This window comes from Octodon degus, unplaced genomic scaffold, assembly GCF_000260255.1.
Source record: "Octodon degus isolate 3935 unplaced genomic scaffold, OctDeg1.0 scaffold00003, whole genome shotgun sequence".
NCBI classification, from domain to species: Eukaryota; Metazoa; Chordata; class Mammalia; order Rodentia; family Octodontidae; genus Octodon; species Octodon degus.
Window position 1 is genome coordinate 25,802,944 of NW_004524579.1, and position 6,767 is coordinate 25,809,710.

General features: G+C 45.4%; 1 pseudogene; it reads left to right on the top strand.

Annotated features, from left to right (window-relative positions):
- Positions 1-5,556, top strand: part of LOC101564881 — a 15,930-nt pseudogene extending 10,374 nt beyond the window's left edge.
- The last annotated feature ends 1,211 nt before the right edge of the window (positions 5,557-6,767 follow it).

A 6,767-nucleotide genomic window follows, 5' to 3' on the forward strand; every position in this document is an offset into this window, starting at 1 on the left:
AGAGAGAGAGAGAGAGAGAGAGAGAGAGAGAGAGAGAGAGAGAGAAGCAATTGAAAGTATTTTTTTTTCGGAACCAGGGATTGAACTCAGGCCGTTGCGCTTGCCAGGGAAGCGCTTATTCTACTGAGCCATCTCCTCAGCCCTAATTGAAAGTATTAATGATTATTATTACTGATGTTGATTGTGGAGAAGAATAACTCTTATGCCAGAGGGTACATGCCTTCATTTAAATTAAAGATGAAGGGGCTGGTGAGATGGCTCAGTGGTCTAAAGCACCTACTTAGAACAAGCTTAGCAAAGCACAGGGACCACGGTTCAATCTCCCAGCACCACATGCCAGCCAGCCCCGCCCCCGGTGGGCTGAGCTGGCCACACACACACACACACACACACACACACACACACACACAAATAAAATTTAAAAAAAATAAATTAAAGATGAAATTTTAGATCCTGAAATAAGAAATGCTTGGAAATCTCTTTCCTTAGGAATTATGAGCTCAGATTTGGGAAGAACATTAGAAATAATCGATGAGAGAGGGCATTCAGCCTTTTTGAGGACTGCAGAGAGTAGGAATTCCCAGCTTTCAAGGAATCTTGCCGTTCCCTTGCTGGACTTTCTAGTCAAAAGGCTGAACCCAAATTGAGCTGAAATCTGCCTGCTTGTCACTTCCACCTATTGATCCAATTCATGCCCTTGCAGCTATTGAACAAATGGAACAAATCTGCTCCTGCCAGCCCTTCTTGAAAACTTTCCCTACAGCTTTCTTTACTTGCTGTCCTAGGAACTAAACCCACTGCCTTCTGCCAGGTGATCATCCCAGACAGGACTTCCAGACACCCTGTATCAGTCACCCTCCTCTGTGGAACCTCGATTCAACATTCCCATTGAAAGCTGGCAACCCAGATGGACGTGTGGGTCTGGGATATCCTAGGCATGAGTGATGGACAGATGAATGAATGAATGAATGAATGAATGAATGAATGAATGAATGAATCCAGTTAACACCATAATGTATTAGAGCTATCATTAACCTGTGCTTTTGTTAACAAAATTATAGCTATATTTGATCATCCAAAAGGCATTTCCAGCTCACTGGTTTGGGGAAGTCAGGTTGGCCTCCCCAGAACTCCCCCACCTAGAAAGGCTGTAGAATCTACTAGTTGATTCCCCAAAAGCCCTGTGAAATGAAAGTTGTCACAATAGAAAAGGTACATCAAAAACACATACTCTAACCATGCAAAGAAAGAAGCTTGCCAAGGTTGTATATAACTTTTCGTACCGAGTCACTCTGGGGTGGCCCATGGCCCCAGGGTGAACGCAATGGCACCCCAGGTTGGGCCTTGCCCTACTGCAGGGTTACACACCAGTAATCCTAGCTACTTGGAAGGCTGAGGCAGGAGGATCAAACGTTTGAGGCCAGCCTGAGCAATTTAGTGAGACCTGGAATACAAGATAGTTTGGGAATATAGCACATGACAAGCATGACTAGAGTCCTAGATTCAATCCCCAGTACCACAGAAACAAAGAGAAAGGAAGAAATGCAGAAGGAAGAGAGAAGCTTTCCAAGGGCCCACTCAAGAAGCCCTGTTTTGCCTGGTAGAGGAGGGCTCTGGGGTGTTAGTGTGCTCAACAAATATCTCTGGTTCTATTCCTAAGTGAAAGGCAGAAACAAATGTACTTCCTAGCCCATGGAGTGAAGCGTAGCCCTGTGGTTTGCTTCAGCACTGAAATGTGAGCAGAAGAACCTCGTACTATCATCCTCCTTGGAGGGAGGTTTCAGATAATCTTATTGAGGACCCAGAGCATAGGGAGGAAGGGCTGAATAAGTGACAATGAAATGTGATGTCATTGTGGGTCTGGATCACTCAGACTCACAGAGCCAGCACCATCATCTTGAGGCTGGTCTGGAGCGCACCATCCTCCTGCCTCGGCCTCCTGGGTGCTAGGATGATAGGCATGTGCCATGACTATCATCTTGTTCTTCTTTTCCTGCCTCTGACAGTCATGATCACACAGACATTGGGACCTCCCTTAGTAAGGATGGCCCAGCACAGAGCTCTAGGAAAAAGGGTACACCTGCCAAACTGACCTAACCATAAGCATCCTAGGGAACTGAAGGTAGTACCACGTCGACAGTCATGGCACCTCAAAGAAAGAATGGGATCCACTCATTCCAGCGTGTGGTCTTGCAAAGTTCCTTGGCCACACTACACTTCCCCATCTTTATTTATTTATTTGCAGCATCTCTCACTTGTTAGGGAAGCCCTGTACCTAACCTTTTATCTCAACCAGAAGAGGATTTGGTTAGGTCTTCCTGATCCTCCTGGCCTGCCAGATCACACAAGGTGACAGTTAATTCAATATCCCTGGGGAAGACCAAACTGGCTCTCACCATAGCGTTTCTGTGGTAGTTGATACATTGTGTCAACTTGGCTGAATCTGCTAGGGCAGTTCAGGTATGGGGGCCTCTCCCTGCCCTGCAGTAGGGCAAGGCCCAACCTGGGGTGCCATTGGTTCCACCCTGGGGCCATGGGCCACCCCAGAGTGACTCAGAACAAAAAGTTATATAAAGGAGTTGAAGTCTTGCCCTGCTTCCTTGGAGAAGTCCCAGTCTTCGGAGGAGTTATGATGGATGCGGCAGCTGGGCTCCTCTTCTGCTCTTCATTGTTTTCTGCTGCCATTTGCCTTGTAGCCAGCAGAGTATGAACTGAAACCGCCACAAACTGTGAGCTAAATAAACCTTTCCTTCCTTCATTTTGAGGGCCAGATATTTGTTCCAGCAATGAGTAAAAAGTAACTGAGACAGTTCCTTACAGCTGCATGTGGATTGATAAGGCTGTAAAAAGAAGTGGGGCAGGAAACTTAAGAAGCAGAAAGGTGCACTGAAAGCTGAGCCAGTTCCCAAAGCTCTAGTTTGTGAGTTTGATGACACAAATCTTTAGGAGACAAATTCCTCTAAAACTCTCCATGGGTTTATGGGATGCAGGAGAACTCGGCCACGTCCCTCATCCCCTCACTTAACTGGATTTGACCTCACCCACCCAAACCTCTGGAGAAGTCACTGAAAACCCAGTCAACTTCCAACACTGTCAGACCAAGGGTTCCCATTTTCCTGCTTAATCAACTCAGCCTCAAAATGTAAGCATTAGAATTGTTTAAAGGGGGCTGGGGAGATGGCTCAGTGGAATAAGCGCTTCCCTGGCAAGCGTAAGGGCTTGAGTTCAATCCTTGGTTCTGCATAAAAAAAAAAAAAAGAATGGTTTAAGGCATTAACAGCATGACAGACACTCTTTCACAACACAAAATCTTTCAAACGGTTGCATTTTTGATGCTGGAAAAACAAATAAACTCTAGTTTTTATGCTTGACTGAAAGAAATTGTGAAACAAGTCATTAAACCTTGCCTACGGAGACAAAACTCAGTCACAGCGTACCCTGTTGGGTTCTGACTTTGAGGTGACTACCAAGGCAAGACCCTCCAGGCAGCTCACAGGATAGAGGACGTGAGGGAAGTCACTTCAGTGTCTTTATCCCTCTGGCCTCAGGTTCCTCTCTGCTGGACTGCTCATCTTCTCAACGGCCGTTGGGGTCAGGGTGTGAAATGGAGCGCTAGACAGAGCCATGGGCAAGCTCTGCCTTCTGGCCCAGTCCAGCCTCTCCCTGAGAACCCTGCCAAGAACTACATCATCACATGTTCTTGTGCCCCTATCTTCCAAGCACAAAGCCCCATCCTAGAATCTTAGGAATTGCATAGACCAAGATGACCCTACCAACCCAGTAAACACAGTATAGAGGTTGAGTACTGTGAAATAAATAAGCAGACGGTATATGGGCCATGGGTGATTTGAAAATTAAGTTATTGGGCTGGTGAGATGGCTCAGTGGTCTAAAGCACCTACTTAGAACAAGCTTGGCAGAGCACAGGGACCGTGGTTCAATCCCCCAGCACCACATGCCAGTCAGCCCCGCCCCCTGGTGGGCTGAGCTGGCCCCCCCCAAACACATAAATAAATGAATAAAATTAAAAAAAAAAAAACTAAGTTATTTTCCTTACCTCCTTTGATCAGCCCTGATCAGCTCATTAACTTAGTGTCAGAAATCTGCTTTTTTCAGAGTCCCTTAGGTGCCATTCATCATTCCTCTTCTTAGAATACCTGCATCCGGTGGCTTAGAGACACAGGCCTAGCCAGTACTTTGTCTTTTAACTTTTTTTTTTCTTTTTTTGTATTAAGAATCCAATCCAGGGGCCAGGGAGATAGCTCAGTGGAATAAGCGCTTCCCTGGCAAGTGCAAGGACCTGAGTTCAATCCCTGGTACTGCAAAAAAAAGAATCCAATCCAAGGGGCTGGGGAGATGGCTCAGTAGAATAAGCACTTCCCTGGCAAGCACAAGGGCTTGAGTTTAATCCCTGGTTCTGCTAAAAAAAAAAAAAAATCCAGAACCTGCAGCATGCTAGGCAAGTGTTCCACCATTGAGCTATACCTTTAACCCCTAACTTTCTCTTTTAGAATAGTTTTAGAGTTATAGAAAAGTTGTAAGGACAGTACAGAGAGTCCCCATATACTCCACATTCAATTTTCATTCTTTTTGTTTGTTTTTTGGGTACCAGAGCTAGAAGTAAGGACCTTGCACTTGCCAGGGTAGGGCTTTGTTTCTGAGTTACACCCGCACCCTCTCAGTTTCCCATCTTAAATTACTATGTTAATATTTGTCACAACTCAACAGCTAACACCAGTATATTATTATTAACTAAACTCCCATTCAATTAATTTTCCCCTAATATCCTTTTCCAGCATCCATCCCTCCAGATACCACAATGCATTTCATCTGCATATCTTCTTAGGCTAGGATAGTTTCCTTGTTGTTTGTTTTTTTTTCCCCCTCCTTCCCTGTTTCCTTGGTTTTGATGATCTTGAAAATTGAAGAGTTCTGGTAGAGTATTTTGTAGACTGTGCCTCCCATCTTAAGGCTAATCTGAGGTTATTAGAAAAGTCCACGGCAGTTTGAATCACGGTGCGGCAGAGGAGTAGCGGTGGGCCTCACTGCGTGTGGCACTAGCCTGTTTCCTGCCTGCGTGCTTGTGCCTCAGCAGAATTGGAACTGGCTGGTTGGAAGGCCGGGAAGGACTCCAGAGAAGCCAAGATGAAAGCGGTTTCCCGCTTGCAGAGAGCCGGTCTGCAGTTCCCCGTGGGCCGCATCCATCACAGCTGAACTCCAGGACGACCAGCCACGGGTGTGTGGGTGCCAGGCCACCGTGTGCAGCGCGGCCATCCTGGAGTAGCTCATGGTGGAGGCGCTTGGACTGGCAGGAAATGCATCTAAAGACATTACCCCTCGACACTTGGAACTTGCCATTCCTGGGGATGAAGAATTGGACTTGCTTATCAAAGCTACAGTTGCGGGAGGTGGTGTCATCCCACACACCCACAAGTCTCTGACTGTGAAGAAAGGACAACAGAAGACTGTGTAAAGGATGCCTGGATTCCTTATTATCTCAGGACTCTAATGCTCTTTAACAGCTATCCAGTGTTGGTGATTCCAGTGGACCGTATCTCTGTGAAATACACAATTTTGTCTTTTTGTAATTCTATTTGAGCAAGGTGGAAGTTTAATTATCTTTACAACCAACCAAATTTCTGCATTTGAGTCTTAACCATATTTAAGTGTTACTGCAGCTTCAAAGAAGCTATTGATTCTCAAGTAGTGGGTTTTTAAGCACTTCCCTCCAAGCACAAGGGCTTGACTTCAATCCCTGGTTCTGCAAAAAAAATAAAAAAAAAAAAAAAAAAATCAGTTAGTGGATTTTGATTGAGTTGACTGTTTTTTAAAAAATTTATTTATTTATTTATTTATTTATTTTGTGTGTGGCCAGCTCAGCCCACCTGGGGGCGGGGCTGGCTGGCATGTGGTGCTGGGGGATTGAACCGTGGTCCCTGTGCTTTGCTAAGCTTGTTCTAAGTAGGTGCTTTAGACCACTAAGCCATCTCACCAGCCCAAGTTGACTGTTTTTAAAACTGGATTTAAAAATAAATAAATAAAATAAAACTGGATTTTAATTGTGATGCAGAAGTTATAGTAACAAACAATTTTTTTTTTTTTTTTTTGCGATACTGGGGATTGAACTCAGGACCTTATGCTTGCCAGGCTAGCGCTTATTCTACTGAGCTATCTCCCCAGCCCTCAAACATTTGGTTTTATACAGATATTATTCCCACTCTGGTGGATAAGTTCAATAAAGGTCATACCCCTCCCCCCAAAGAAAAGGAAAGTCCACAAAAGTGAAGTGCTGTTCTAGCCCATCCTGTCAGGAGCAGTGGGAGTCAACATGCTTAGCACATGTGATGCCGACCTCCAGCAGCTGGCTGGGCAATGTCTGCCAGGCTTCTCCCCTGGTGTGCCTTTCTCCCAGGACACCTCTTCGTGCCACAGCCTTTCACACTTTAAACCAGATTATTAGGCACAGCCCATCCTCTAGCAGAAGGATGTTAAGATCGATTTCTTTTGGAGAATATCTGCATAAATTATTTGGAATTATCTATATGAGAGATCATCTCTTCCCTCACATTTATTTATTTTCTCCCACATTTATTGATTTGTTCAAAACTTTCTTTGTAGGGCTGGCCAAATAGCTCAGCGGATTAAAGAGCCTGCAAGCAGGATCAGGGGCTGGGGGTTCAATCCCTGGCCTGCAGTGCCAGCCCCGCCCCTGGGGTGAGACTGGGCATGGTGGTGTGTGCCTATAATTCCCAGCTCTTCCCAGCTCTT